The 16,052-nt window shown below is 47.3% G+C and overlaps 1 protein-coding gene across 1 annotated transcript in view; it reads left to right on the top strand.

Annotated features, from left to right (window-relative positions):
- The window catches only part of FIP37 (FKBP12 interacting protein 37), a 90,246-nt gene that overhangs the window by 12,904 nt on the left and 61,290 nt on the right, over positions 1-16,052 (top strand). The gene's annotated exons all lie outside the window — the stretch shown is intronic.

Genomic DNA, 16,052 nt, shown 5'->3' with positions numbered 1-16,052 from the left:
TGATTCTCTAGGGTTCGGCTATATACCAAGATGTCATCTAAGAACACGACAACGAATTTACCCAAAAAATCTCGGAACAAATCGTTCATCATTTGCTGGAAGGTAGCAAGAGCATTGGTTAGACCAAAAGGTAATGCGAGAAACTCATAGTGGCCATTGAAGGAACATGGTGGAAAGAGGGAGAAAGAAAGAAAGAAAGAAAGTTTATTAAAGTCTTCGGGAGACCGTGAAGGTCTATGAGACTAAAGAGAACTGATACAATGAGCATAACGGTGGTGGTCTCAAAATGGGCCAACCAACCGTTTCTACAAAAAAGAGGTTATGAAGGACTGTGTGTCTAGTCCTGATACAAAAAATATGTGTCTACCTCCAGATGATACAAAGAAGAAGGGGGGGGCACCAAAAATGGGGCAGAAGGGGGAGATAGTGCAGGTGGTGATCGTCAGAGACCAATCATAGAGGGGCCGTCAAATGGGAGGTCCGAAAAAACCCTGCGATAGAAGATTGGCCTCTAACGTCACGCGGCCTAGTCGAGCTCGGTCGTCGGGGGCGGCGGGTGGCCATGTGGATGAGGGCAACGGTAACCCCGGTGGGGCGGGCAGAGAGCAGAGACGAGATGTCATGGACCTGGATGTGTGAGTCTGTCCGCTGACGCAGCTGTCGTGGCCCTGGAGAGAGAGAGAGGGTAGGCTAGGGAGAGAGGAAGTGATACTCAAAAGGAGACATAATGAAATGGAAATGAAATGACTAGAGCAATGAACAAAAATGAGAGTACTCACATGTAGACCAAAGAGCTTGTAGCTTGATACTTGATTGATTTGACACTAGACAAGTACAACTCTTATATAAGAGCACACACACACATATGAACACCTATGCATATGGGATAAGTCCCAATATGACACGTGGCATCCATAGAACACACTAGACTAGAACTCACACTAGAACATACTAGAACACACCAAACTGACTCAACTTGGCTTCATATTCTAACATCCCCCCATGAAGGCAAGGTGAGAGACCACTGGAATGGAACCAAGGATAGAACATGATAGTGAGAGGACTACTAAACTGTGTAATGTTTGAACTAGACATGGCTCCTATGCCAACTCAGAGGCTGAATTCTGAACATGGTTCAGAGGTCAGACTGAGCTCACATGGCTTTACGTTCCAAACATGACTCAGAGGCTCATGTCTCAGCATGGATGCATGAACAACTCAGAGGCCTAGAAGACCAATGCACTAACATCTTGGAACTCATATGCTAGGCCTGATAACTAGACCCTGTCAATACCAATACATGTCTCCCACAGTACATCCCCCCTCTTGACTCCAGGGACTAACTAGAAACATGGAGTCACACCAAAAATATAAAAGAAATACATCATTTTAGGAGGACTATCCAAGGCAGAGGACCTTTAACTCAAAGATATAAAAAATATAAAAGATTTCATTCATTTTATGCATAGCAAGGGTAGAGAACCCATGAGCCCGAAGTAGCTACTGCACAAGAATGTGCACATCTTGATGCAAAGAGGTATGTCGGTCAAGAACTAGGCGAGAATGCTCTGGAATGATGTGTCTATGAAGGCCATAGGAGCAGCTACCAAGGGAGATCACGTCATGACTCTCAATGTGCCGATCAGAGAGTCACCGAATGCGCAGAAGAGGCTTAAAAAAATGAGTGAAAATGTACTGTAGGAGATGACGATGTGTGAAAGAGTATTCCCCGTTGTTGTCGGAAGCCTCAAGTCAACGTACCGGAGTGTCGGTACAGTCGAAATGACTTGTGGGTAAGCTCGGGAAGCTCAAATCACTGGTGGAGGTCACTAGAGTCTAAATCTGAGAAAAAAATGCCAAAAAGTAGCCTAAAATTACTCGGAATCGCCTTCTGACAAGTTGTACGGACTCCTGGCACTATCACGCATCCGCGTGCAGAGGTCCGTATGGACGTACGGTTGTACGGATAAAAAAGCAAATTTTTTTTCTCTCGAAATTGTGCGGGTCAAATGATATGAAATAGTGTATGTGACTGGACATAAACCAAGAGTGTTGTGTATCCTTTGACATTTGAGACTCAAAATCTCCAAATTCAAAGTTCTCTGAAGTTGACTTGTTACATTTGGAACATGCTTGTTGCTTTCATAGAAAAGGGGTGGGAAGGGTATTGACGGGAAGGGGTGGGCCAAGGCTTTAAAAGAGTAAGTTTTCATGCGTTTGTGTTTGGGCAGTGCCAAAATGTCAAAAAACGTTAAAATTAGACCTCAAAAGGTCAAAAAACAGCCGTTGGATCCAAAACAAGTTTTTGGCGACCAACTGATGAGGAATGTCCGCCAATGCTGAGGGAGAACCACGAACTGATGCGGGAGTGAGCTGAACTCACAAACGAGGACCAGGAGCAATCACTAGGACGCCAGAGTACTTGATGGCGAGGAACCATGGCGAGGCTAAGGGAAGGGAGGCTCTACCTTAGAGGAGAGGGGAGCCTTTATTTGCGGGCTTCTCTCATCCTCTAGATAGAGCAAGAAGAAGGGGAAGGTAGGAAGGGAGGCTCTGATACCACATGAAGGAACATGGTGGAAAGAGGGAGAGAGAGAGGGTAGGCTAGGGAGAGAGGAAGTGATACTCAAAAGGACACATAATGAAATGGAAATGAAATGACTAGAGCAATGAACCAAAGAGCTTGTAGCTTGATACTTGATTGATTTGACACTAGACAAGTACAACTCTTATATAAGAGCACACACACACATATGTTCGAACACCTATGCATATGGGATAACTCCCAATATGACACGTGGCATCCATAGAACACACTAGACTAGAACTCACACTAGAACACACCAAACTGACTTAACTTGGCTTCATATTCTAACAGCCATACCTAGTTCGGAATGCGGTTTTATCTATGTGTTTAGCATAGATACGGATTTGGTGATAACCCGTACGCAAATCAATCTTAGTGAAGTATTTTACTCTAGCCAAACGGTCTATCAAATCATTGGAACGAGGAAGAGGGTATCGATTCTTAATTGTCACTTTATTCAGTCGTTTATAATCTACACACATTCTCCACGAACCATCTTTATTCTTTCTTAAGAGGATAGGTGCACCCCATGGTGATTTACTTGGGCGAATATAGCCCATATTCAGATAATCTTGTAGCTGTGAAGCTAACTCATTCTCCTCAAGCTGGCTCATCCTATAAGGTGGAAAACTAATAGGTTGAGCTTCTGTGTAGGAGGCAAAGTACCTGTAGCAAGATTTGCAAGTGTCCTGGAAGTAGGATTAGAACCATCACCTAAAAACCCATCACCTGAAGAAGAACCCGAGGCAGTAGGTGCAGCACCAAAAGCGGCATTGCGTGTAGGCATGACCTCAGAACCTGAAACAATATGCCATAGATTCTTGGCAACCAAAACATGACCCATCATGTATGACCACATGGGGTAATTGGTGCCATCAAGCTTGTCATCAGCCCCAAGCATCCCAAACAAATCATCCTTGCTGCTAGTCATGGTGCTGAAATTCAAGACAAATGCATCAACTGGAAAAGCAAATGAGAGAGAGGCAACCTCTCAAAATCAAGTGAAAAAATTCTGCTCAAGCTTCAAAGCTTATGCCTGCAAGAGACTCTGCTCTCCCAAGGTGCACCTGTTGCAAGAAAAATCCCCAAAAGGCAACACGGGGCCTTTCCAAAATGCAAATGAAGCAGAATTTGGAAAGAACCAATGCAACAGCGGCTTACCCAATGATGTAGCCCGAAAATAGCATTGAAAGGCTTTGAATGCGAGCAGAGAGATTCGCCCTTGAAGGAGAGGTGAAAAAGAGAGCAAATGAGGGTTGGAAATGAGAATTACAGCAAGAGAAAGTGCTCCCATGAGGAGGAGAGCACTTAGAAATGAAAAGAGAGAGATCCAATGAAGCGGTACTCGCAGCCCGAGGCAAAGGTAAGCCAAATGAGAAGAAATGGGCTCAAGGAGAGGCCTCTAGATCGCTCCAACAGCCTCCAAAAGTCTTCAACAGCCGGCACGCAGCTCGAGACAGCTCCAAAACACTTGCACGCTTCATGAAGTAGCTCTGAAGTGCTGGGAAACCTTCAAGCTAAAACGCACCCCAAGGCAGATCCGTACTGCATTAAATGCTGTTTGGCAGATCCGTACAGCTTTCGTACAGCATTAGATGTGGTCTGACATGTCCGTACAGATTTCGTACTGTATTAATTGCAGGTCTGATAGGTTCGTATTGCATTAATGAGGTCGAAATGTGCCGTACAACAATAAATATAGTATGTACAGTTCCACGCCAGCCTTAAATGCGTCTGTACAGGGCCGCACAGTTGTATGGATTCCATACAGCAGCAATAAATCCACATGTGAGACGAAAATGCTGCAGCAGGCTGGAAATCGCCTTGAAAACGCAGCTCCCTTTGTGGTGGATGCTCCAAAATGCGGTCTTCTCTCGTCGTGGAGGCTCAAAAGCGAGCCAACATAACAAAACCCTAGGGCTAACTGCCCTAACTGGACTAAGTGTCCTAATTGACCTAGGTGGTACATGTACTAGCTGTGCCAATAGTCGTAACTGACTATAACTAGGCCTACAAGGCACATACCAAAGAATAACTTGCACCTATGGATAGCTCATAGAATGGCTTACAGATTTTAGGTCATCTTTGAGGATGACAAGTGTATGGTTCGTGGTAGGGAGAGTGCTTATGCATTGGTTTTAACATGCGCACGACTATAACTAGGCCTACAAGGCACATACCAAAGAATAACTTGCACCTATGGATAGCTCATAGAATGGCTTACAGATTTTAGGTGATCTTTGAGGATGACAAGTGTATGGTTCGTGGTAGGGAGAGTGCTTATGCATTGGTTTTAACATGCGCACTCTGTCGTGGTCTTTTTCATCTTGATGCATGTTCAAAGTGCATATTCAATTTCTAAATCTATCTCTGCGATGCAGTATGCAAAGTTATGGCATGCTAGGTTTGGGTAGTCTTATGCTTTTGCAAAAATCTTAGATGGTAGATGCCTTACTTCCTTTGCAAGCTCCTCCTAAGCATATATGTCAGGGGTGTCTTCTTAACAATGGTGCAGTCATGGATGCAAAGAAGTTGCAGCTAGTTCGCAATGATGTTTGTGGTCATATGAGGACACAGTCTTTTGGAGGTCTCTTCTATTTTGTTACTTTTTTAGATGACTTCTCAAGATTCACTTAAGTCGTTGCACTCAAGAAAAAAATAAAACTGCTCACCATGATTAAGCATTTCATTGCTTTGGTAGAGAATCGATCTGGTTGCAAGATACAAACCCTACAGTTGAGTAGAGGGAGGGAGTACATATCCAAGGAGTTAGTGAACTTCTTGGGTAAGAAAGGCTATATGATGCATACTCCTCAGCATAATGGAGTGGCTGAGTGGAAGAACTGGTCACTAATGGAGATGGCTAGGTGCATGATTAAGGCCAAAGGTTTGCCTCACAACTTTTGGATGGAACCAATAATGTGCTCTAATTATGTTTTGAATAGGTGTCCCACCAAAGCACTTAAGTTTATGACACCGTATCACTAAGAAGACTAAATGTCAGTTACTTCCGTACATTTGGATGTGTAGCATATGCACATGTTCCTCAGGAATTGAGAGGAAAGCTTGACGACAAAGCTGAGAAGTGCATATTTGTGGGCTACACCATTGAAAGAAAGGGTTACAGTTTCTGCTACCAAGGAGGTTTTCACTAGTAGAAGTGCTGTTTTTGCTGAGAAATCAGATTTGCCTCTTGTAATATGTGACAAAAAATCAGGGTTCATTAGATGCATTTCAAGAGCTACTGCCCATTTCTTTTGATATTGGAGCTGGAAAATCAGAATTTGCAGTGGGATTCACAAGTTGTTGATGCCTCAGCTCAGCCTATGGCTGGTCGTATCACTCAGCAAGAAGTTGAGAATGCTGTGGCACAATAAAGTTCAGCAACGCAAGAATCTAGGACAGTCCCTCGCTGGATGCTTTGTACTCTCTAGGAGAGCAAGCTCTCTACATGATTTCTTGGCTGCTCACGTTGTGGAACTAGAGACACTGAGGATGCAAATTGTGTTGATTCAGCTTGGGCAATAATTTGCTAGAAATGGATGAGGATGATGTTTTAGTGATGCACGTAATAATTTGCATTGGCTGCAGGCTATGCAAGTGGAGATTGACTCCATTCAGAAAAACCACTCTTGGGATTTGGTGGACTTGCTTGTGGGCAAGAAAGCAATAGGTACAAAGTGGGTATATAAGCTGAAAGCAGATCTGATTTTATCTATTGACGGTTACGAAGGCCGTCTTGTTGCAAAGGGCTTTTCTCAAAAAAAGGGCATAGATCATGTTGAAACCTTTGCGCCCACTTCTCGTATGACCACAATTAGGTGTGTGGCTGCTGTGGCTTCGTTTTATGGATGGCATATCTATCAGTTGGATATCAAGACTGTATTTTAAAAATGGGACCTCCTTGAAGAGGTTTATGTGTCTCAACCCATTGGTTTTTGTTGTACCTGGCAAGGAAGACAAAGTTTGCAAGTTAAAAAGAAAACTTTGTATGGCATTAAGCAGGCTTCTAGAGCCTGGTATGCAAAGATTGATGCCTTTTTGACGAGCCAAGGTATGCAGAATGGCGCAACCGTTTATGTCAAGAAAGAAGGTGGGGATTTGCTCATCATCATCTTGTAATGTTGATGATATGCTGCTCATGGGTACTAATTTTTTTTGCGCAAAAAGTAGTGCTAGTTATATTACTTGAAAACGAGAGTACAAGAGGGCCTAAAGGCCAGCGGGCTGCAATCACAAAATGGATACAGCCCGAGGAGCCAAAATACTAATTACAAGCCTCTCAGGGCATAATCATCGGAGAGTGGACAAACAGCCACGGTGGGGGGGAGTAATGCCACTGAAGACTCTGAGCAGAGTGCTGGAAGAACAGCTCTCGGTGGTCCCAGTCGCGAAGGAAGCGCCGTCTCTTCTCCTTCCCTGCCCGGGACTCCCCCTGAATCTGATCCCATTGACCCTTGAGCGTGTGAATGATCGTGCTCCAAATGTCTGCTAGGGTCTGGGTAGCAGAAGAAGCCTGATATCCTAAGGTCTACGCGCATCTGGAAGTCCAGATATGCCAGCCTGCAATGCTCCCTATGATCTCCCAAACTGGGTGCCGAGTCATCGCTCCTGCATCTGTCTCTGTCAGATGCCAAGGGAAGCTGTCCATGTATGCCCAGGTGGCCTGCGTGATGAAGAAGACTAGATCCTGCCTAGAGAACTCATAAGCCAAGTGATGTCCCATCTCGGTGCTGCACCAGCAAATGGCTCCCCAAGTGACCGGTCCTAGCTCGGGTGCAGCCTTGGCTAAGATCCCCATGACTCCCTTCCAAACTGTCTGAGCATGCGAGCAGCTCCAAAGGCAGTGCTTTAGGGACGACTCCTGAAAACACATCTGGCAGTGCCCCTCCTGCCCCATCTGCCTCAGCCAGCAGCCAACTGGTAGCCCCTTGTGTGCCACCATCCAAAGAAAGTAAGAGATCTTCCTCGGCCGCCAGCTTGCCCAAAGAGTCTTCCAGAATGTGCGAAGAAAGACTAGAGATATCCCTTGGGCATACCAACTATGTGCCTGTGTGGGTAGCCCGCGCTGGAGAGCCCCAAGAGCACGCCTACCAGTACGCGCACTGTAAGAGAAGAAGGGGGTAGGGTTCTCTGAGGTCTCCAATGGTGGCCAGCGCCACTCCCCTGGGTCCCACTCCACCTTTGTCAAGGAATGGCCTTCCCATATCCAGAGTCGAGTCTTGGTCCTGCATAATCAGGGGGTCTATATGCCACGTTTCCCTTGTAGCCCTATGATGCGAAGGCGCTGCCAGGGAAGCTGGGGGTCGATCACGGCCTTTCTGCTTTGGAGGCAGCTATCATCGACGACGGAGAAGAAGTGGATCGAGGAGTCCGAGAAAAGGCCTGCAACCACCAAAGGAATGCCTCGGGGTGTGAACTGTCCTAGCCACCTCTCATCTCCCGGGAAGAGCTGTCTGGTGATCATGGGAATCCTCCAACCTGCAGGAATGGCAGCATTGATCTTCGCTCGCCGAGCCTAGATCCCACGTGCCGTACCTACTGCTGCTGCCAGCTCGCCTGGGCTCAGCTGGCTGTAGACGTCTCTCCAAACCCGGAGCGAGCGCGCGGGCCCACGTGCCCAGAGCGCCCAAGGGATATGGGATCTCTCTCCAAGCTGGCGACCTGTATCATCTGTCACCTGGCTGCTCCAGATCAGGGGCTGTCTGTCTATCTCCTCTCGGTAGCTAGGGGGAACTTGGCAACTTCCTCCAGACCGAGACGAGGCTACGGAGGAAGGGGGAACGGGGCTGAGTCAATGGGGCAAAAGTGAAGATCCACCGGATAGATGGCTGCCAATCACCCCCTCTTTGGGGGGTACATGCGCTGAGACCATGCTGAAGCAAGAGCTTCCACGTCTGCCCTCCTGGGGTCAGACCGCAGATGACTAACTTGCCAAGTAGTGACTGACTCTGCAGTTTTGGATCTATGATGTCAAGGCCGCCCTCTGTCTGGGGGAGAATGACCGTCTGCCAGGCGACCCGGGCTCTGGTGGTGCCGGAACCATCTGAGCGACCAAAGGAAGTTCCGCACCAGTCTCCTCAGCTGGGCTACACATGATCTCGAGAAACACCAGCAAGAGGCCACATACCAAGTGGTGGCAAGAAGGACCTGGTTGACCACAAGGGCCCTGCCTGCCAAGGATAGCCGAGCCGTGCTCCAGGAGGCTAGCTTCCGTCGTATGGAGGCTAGGACCGGTAAGAACTGCTGAGCCAGCCTGATGTCCAGGCCTACCTGGAATCCCAGGTAACGTGTCGTTTGTCCTCTAGGGATCTAGGGAAACCCCAGGAAAATACCCCACTGTGAGCTGGCTCCCGGATCCATAAGAAAACCAACTAACTTATGCCAATTGATTTTCGCCCCAGCGGCTAGGCAAAAAACCTCTAAGGACAGTCTCACTCGCTCTGTCATCTGCATACTCGGAGTCTAGAAGTTCTGCATCGTCTCGAATAGGGAGGCGCATCCCACGAAGACCAGTGGTACGGGCTTGTAGGAAGTGAGTCATGGCCTCCGCAAAAAATAGGAAGAGGTAGGGCGCATGCGGGTAGCCCTGACGCACCGAGCGCTCGAGGGTGAATCTCTCCCCCATCCTGCCGCTGATGATAACCCGGCTGGAGGCCCGACCTGTAGAGGCTAGCAATATCTCTGATCCACTCGTCCGGGAAACCGAACCGAGAGAGTGTACCTTCCAAGAAGGACCAGTCTACCCTGTCGTACGCCTTCTCAAAGTCAAGAAGGAGTATGGCAAGGTGTTGGCCACTGTGCTGGGCCCACTCCATCGCCTCTGAGAAAGTGAAAATGTTGTCCAAAATGCTGCGATCTTGGACAAACCAGTCTGGGTGTCATGGATCAAGTCATGTAGCAGGGGGCGGATGCGGCTACTGATCATCTTGGCGAGGATTTTGTAGGCAGTCGGGAGGAGGGTGATAGGGCGCCACTGTCTGATCTCCTGACGGTCCCCCCCTTTGGGGATGAGGCAAATCAAGCCTGTCGCAAGGCTCTTTGGCATCTGTCCGCTGGAGAAGATATGCTGGAAGGCTGCGAGCAAGGGCTGGTGGACCTGCTCCCAGAAGGTGGTGAAGAAAGCTCAAGAGAGGCCATCCTCACCTGGGCATTTCTGCCCATCAATAGCGCTCACCGCATCCTGCATCTCTGCCACGGTGAAAGGGGCGAGAAGGGAATCACTCATGCTAGGCTGCACGAGGAACGGTGTATACCTCCACACCTCCTCCCTGCATAGGCGGCCACGAGGGTCTGGGGGCTCCTGCTGGAACAGGGATTTGTAGAAATCTGTCGCCAAGTCCCGGACCTCGTCTGGATCTGTCCTGACACTACCATCCTGCGCTCTAAGAGATCGGAGCTGTTCCCCTGCTGACCTCTGGCCATGAGTCCTGAAGAACTCTCTGCACATCCCGTCGCCTTTCCTAGCCTAGAAGGACTTGGAAGCATGAAACGAGAACTCTGAGCGTCGCTGGGTGATCTCCTCCAGCATGGCTCGAGCTCGAACCTCCTGCCGTTTGAGCTCCTCAGAGCCTGGAGAAGACTGCTGCATCCGCTGAATCGAGGCGAGATCTCGTTTGAGAGCCCTCTCCTTCGCCCACCACGGCTACCATGGGTGGCATCTGGCAGGATATCATGTACACTCTACCCTCCACCTGGGAGTGTGGGACTGGAGGCTCTAGAGCGACTATCGAAAGGCATACTCGATTCTGCAAGGCTTGGCCTACAAGAGTTTTCTACATCTTCACGCTGCGCGGTATTTGTTAGTTATATAGTCCCCTCACTTGGCTGTTAGCCCCAGTACCAAAGATCCCCTAAGCAGTGAGCTAGGTTTCTCTGGTACAGGCCGGTTCTTTTCTTTCAGCCTTTTTCGGTTTTTTTCGATTCTCATCACCTTTGGGGTTATTGTTTTGAATGAAGTCTTTCAAGCATTAATAGAAGGTTCCTTCCTTTGAAAAATAAGAAAAGAGCAAGAAAAGAGGTGTAGAGAAATTATACGGCTTGAAATCTCATGATTGGCACAAGATGAAGGAAACGGCAGAGACGAAGGAGGGGGGGAGTGGTACGGAGGCGGGGGAGGAAAGAGGGAGGGATGGAGAGGTACGGGGAAGCGGGGGGGGAGAGGTGGTGAAGAGGGAGCGGGTGGCGGAGGGAAGGAAGGAGGAGAGGGGGGGGCCAGCGCAGCGCAGGGCGGGGGAGAGGAGGAGGGAAAGGGAGGGGGTGTGGCAGCGCCGCATGAGAGGGGGCGGGGAGGAGAGGCGAGGAAGGAGGGGGAGGGGGGGGCAGTGTTGCGCCGCAGCGGGGGGGGGAGGAGAGGGCGGGGGGGGTGGTAGCGCAACACGAGGGGGGGGAGGCGGGGAGGGAACGGAGAGCGGAGAGGGGAGGAGCGGAGCCGGGGGGGACGGCGGGCGGAGAGGGGGACGGAGGGGCGCGGCGGGAGGCGACGGCGAAGGAGGAGGGGGAGGGGGAGGGGCCGCGCAGCGCGAGGGGGGGTAGACGGGAGCGGGGGAGGGGGGGGCGTTCGCAGGAGCTGTAGCTCCAGTGTGTATTCTTGCTCATGGGTACTAATGCTACTAAAATTGCAGATTTTAGGGCTGAATTGCAGAAGACGTTTGAGATGTCTGATTTAGGGCTGGTACACTATTATTTCGGAATTCAATTTGTACAAGACAACAAGGGCACTGGTTAGTTTGCAGTCCAAGTACATTGGAAACTTCTTGAACAGTTCAAATTTCAGAATTGGAAGCCTATCATAACTCCTATTGAGCTAGGGCTTAGGTATCCATGCATGATGAAAGTGAGCTGTTTGATGCCTAATTTACTTACCCCTCATTGATAGATTGAGCGATGTATTGAAAGACAGATAGGATTTCGATAAGTAATTCAAAATAGTAGATGCAAGTTGCGCATTTCGCATAACTTCAGCTATATTCAAGAGCTGCTCATGCAAATGTTGAATTTTGGTGACATGGTCCTGCATAGATGAGACTCTAGCTACTTGTGCAAGATGAGACTCTAGCCTCATTGCAAGCTTAATACATTGCTTTGAAAATATCTCAAGCAGCTTTCAAGTCTGGCAGGACCGAAGATGAGGTATGGTAAACAAACCTCTTTAGTGAAGTAGAAATCAATGACAAGGCTTGTGTATCTCGAGTATCCCACCTCCTTTGCTCAAAATCTTGTTGCCTACGTTCTGCGCCACCACCATGCTCCCCCTCCCCTCTTGCCGCGGAGGACCTATGCAACAGGATTGGGATGACCTTCATCACCTGTGACATAGTCCCATAGGCCCTTGGCAAGCAAAGCAATAAAGCTCCAAAGGGAATAATTGGTGCTACCAACGTATCCTTCTGGGCAAGCATCTGAAAGATATCATTTGGATAGTTATGTGCCATTTAAGCAAAGGAAAAAGAGGAAAGAAAACTCAGAAACATTCGTGTGTTGTGACACCCTGCTCAAGCAAGAAAAAGCCTACTTTCAAAGCCAATACTTGGCTCAAGGATGTGCCTCAAAACTGTCCACAAGACTCCCTTTGTGGGATGTGTACTGCAACTCAAAAATTGAGCTAATGCTTGGCACAACAAGGCATAAACCCTCTGAAAATCACCTCTGTCCTGAACCAAACATCAAATTGCAGAGCCCAAGTTCATCCCAAGGAACTGACCTGATTTGCGATGAAGTGACCCAATGTGCGATGAAGTAAGGGTGGGAGTGACTTTTGGTTGTATGGCTCAACCATTCGTACAACTTTGTGATTGTCTGGTTTCGTGAGTGCAACATATGAGCTGTCCTTTACCAAAAGAGCTTGAACGACAGCTCCAAAAGCCCAAAAACAGCAAAAAAGTCCCGAAAATGACCACGAAACGCTTGTTGTGTGTGAAAAATAGGCTCAACCAGCGTTGGAACTAACGCTGCAGATCCGAAAGTGCAAGGCTTTCTGTAGAACCCTGTAGAAGATTAAAAAGATGCAAAAGAACGGGTCGACCTGTTCTGGGACAAAATAAACAGCTGCAAGGCTGCCAAAAATGCAGTCGTCTGCTTTAAAACCTGCTCTAAAAGGCTGCAATAGAGCTAGAAACCAAGTAGCTAAAACAGTTTCAAACAAAAGGAAAACAGGTCGACCAGCAGAGCAAATGGCTTCTGAGACAAGAAAACAGCTCCAGAATCAGTCGCCAGCTCCAAAACAGCTTGAAGTCAGGCGCACAGCAGCAGATGTTGATTCTCAGCTTGGAAAAGGTCGAAATGCACCTAAGTTGCTTCAAAATCAGCCGAAATCTGCTGAAATGAAATGGAGGTTGCAAGTTCTCTACAGAATTGAAGGTTCTTGCGATAGAACAGCTCCCCGGGTGTTGGGAAGGTGTTGGGAGGCAAGGGAAACCTGGCTCTAATTCCAAATGTTGGAGATGGAAGTGAGAGAATGGAGCTGAAGGAAGTTGTATGAGATTGCAGCAAGAAGAATGGACTACAAAGCTAGGGTAGTCATAAAGACAAACCCTAGGATGGACCCTAACTAGGGTCAAAACATGGTGGTGACTAACTCACACAGAAGCTCAGCCTCTAACTAGTACTTCTTTTGTCCAGACATGTACCTGCTGTACGTGGCTGCATTGTGCAGTTTGCTGCTGCTCTTGGTCCAGTCTACCATGTGGCATATGGTCATTGGCCCGTCTTTGTTGTGCCTTGGATCCAATACTACTGGCTTGTGTCACTACCTACAAGCGTATGCCTGCCCACCTGGACAAGCCTATGCCGGGCAGTTCCCCAGCCCTTTGCTAGTCCTTGCGATGGACACTTGGCTGGGCTATACAAAGCCCCACAAACAGCCCTCACTATGGGCTCACTGTCAACCATTTCTGCTGACCAGGGTGGCCTCATTGGCTGCCGTAAACCAAATCCAAGAAGGATGATATGTTGCTGCCCACATGGCAAAGTCTGCCACTTCCTCTTCACTTGCACATCTGGCACAATGCTTACCCATATTACTAGTATTAAGCCCCGTTGCACTCATATGGGAGCTAATAGGTGGGACAGTGTCCCTATTTATCCTGCATGATCTTCTTGTCGAAGTTCTTTGTGATGGTGCCAAGGCATGCTGAGGATCACCACTAATCCCTCAAGATTTAAATGAGAAACCTTTCTTGATTGGAATACCTTGGAAACTTGTTCCTACGCATGGAACTGTTGTTTTTAGTCATTCACCTTGGAGAGGCTGAACGTCTTGTCGAACTTCAAGGAGATCCCCCATCTCATCTTATCTGAGTCAAACTCAATGAGGGCTTGGTGATCGTGTGATCGACCCCCATGCTTTCAATAGTCTTTGGGAGTCCATATCCTTCTGGGTATTAACGAGAACATCATCTTTTGCATGAATTTTGACAAGTGGTGTAGATAAACTGGATTTGGTATTAGAAGATGTGGGATTCTTCGGATAGTTTTTGTACATAGGGCCTATCTCCCTACCTAAAGCACTTGTTTTGCCTTCATGTATTGCCCTCATGAGATAAATGTTTGGTTTGGAAGGGTTAAAACTACTTTAGAACTATGGTGGATTTCAAGGAGGGTAGGGTTGGGACTTAAATCGTCTTGACCATTTTTTTCTTTAGGTTTCACAAAAGGAGTGAGCTGGCTGGATTGATTTGTCTTTTCAGCATGTTTAGAAGTGGAAGTCTCAGGCTCCCATGTCTCAGCGTGGTCTATAAGATCCCTTAAGGATTTGGAGCGGTAGTGATGAAGGGAATTTCGGATTTGAGGTTTCAACCCGAGGAGTGGAGTTTCCTATTGACTCCCCTTTTTTGATTCTTTTGAAATCTTGAGCTCTGAGAATCTTTTAGTAAAATCTAAATGTCATTCAAAAATGATGCTTGCTTAAAGTGGCAAGGAAGAAATTGGACACAAAGGGCTTTTACAAAGGATTCCCATGCTCTTGGGTTCTTTCCACCAGGTGCTAGAAACCCCCAAGTGTAGAACAACAAATTTTGTTGCTCTTGATACCTCTCTCTACTGAAAAGCATTTCAAACATGCTCTCAACCCTTGAGATCTTTTGAGGGACTCAAGAGCTAAGCATTCAAAGTTTGTAAATGGTGGATAGGAGAATCCAAATACAAAACTCGATTTGACTAGTGGGACTTGGATCTTTTGACTCTGGAGACTTTCTAATGCCAATCATTGGCACAAATTGCTGACCATTATGCAAGAGAAGCTTCTTTGTTGGGGGATGGAAAGGCATAGATGACATTGATGCAAGAGGGAACTGACTGAAGACCACAAAGTTGTAAGGTATGCCAATGTACTTGACAAGTCCCAACTCACAAAGTGTCATTAAACAACACTGTACTTATTGACCCTCTATTTTCAGTAAACTGAGTGAGTACAAAGGGTCATTATGACAGACTATACTTCCTCAGCTCCATTAAACTGAGTCAATAGCAAAGTTGAGGACATGGGTTATAGACTTAACCTTAGATGAGAAACAACTTCTTCTGTTGCTTCTCGATAAGTCCGTAATGATTGCAACCATACATCTCAATGTAGCCAGCAAAGGACGAAGCTCATCCCTGAAATTAAATGAAACTAAAAGTAACAAAAGGCTGCGATTGCTATGAAGGGAATTGGTTGCGGAATAGATTCACCAAGATAGATCAATCCAGTATTGACACTATTTCAGTTAGTGAACCTCAAAGTATGGCTTACTGGATGAGTAATTCCTAAAAAATTGTGCACACCTACAAGCAATGGTAGTGACAAGGAAGATGTTATGGACCGGATCAAAGAGGTATCCTATATAAAAAAGTTGTTTTTCATTGCATTTATTTTCTTCTTTAAGTCAGATATATGTTTTTGGGGGATCAAGGACCCAATGCTGACCCCAATTGTAACTATGGGGTGAAGACTTTGGATTTGGCTCATGGAGGCTCAACCCAAAAGCCACCATGATAAGGTGACATGTTTTGGTTACGCAGACTCAAACTTATTTGAGTCAGGACCTGATGAGCAATCAAAATGATTGCAAGGTGCCACCAATCCGCACCTCCACCTACATGTCTCTCCAAGCGCCAAAACATGGGGTCACTAGATGGCCTAATCGGGGGCATTCAAATTTGGCAAGGGTTTTGGGGTGTGTGCCAGTACCTTGAAATTGACGGATCAAATCAATACAATCCATTTTGTGGCAAGGCTCGAGGTTATAGACTCCTAGCGGACTGTTTTGCGACATGTTTGTGTGCACATTGTGTGTTAACATTTGGTTATGACTTTATAGGAGAGTGCAAACTATCTCAACCTGGCCCACTTTGATAGTTTTGCATCCCTAGGTCCATGCTCATATTTTTTAGAGTGATTTGATACAGTTTGCAGTTTTCTCTACCAGAGCCTTGAAGACTTGATTGGCAGAGCACTCTAGTTCCCAAGAAGGTTGGCCAAACCAAC

This window comes from Dipteris shenzhenensis, chromosome 6, assembly GCF_047967505.1.
Source record: "Dipteris shenzhenensis isolate YYH24624 ecotype China chromosome 6, Dip_SZ_1.0, whole genome shotgun sequence".
In the NCBI taxonomy this organism is placed as follows: domain Eukaryota; kingdom Viridiplantae; phylum Streptophyta; class Polypodiopsida; order Gleicheniales; family Dipteridaceae; genus Dipteris; species Dipteris shenzhenensis.
The sequence above is the reverse complement of the archived record's forward strand: the minus strand, read 5'-3'. Positions and strand labels throughout refer to the sequence as shown.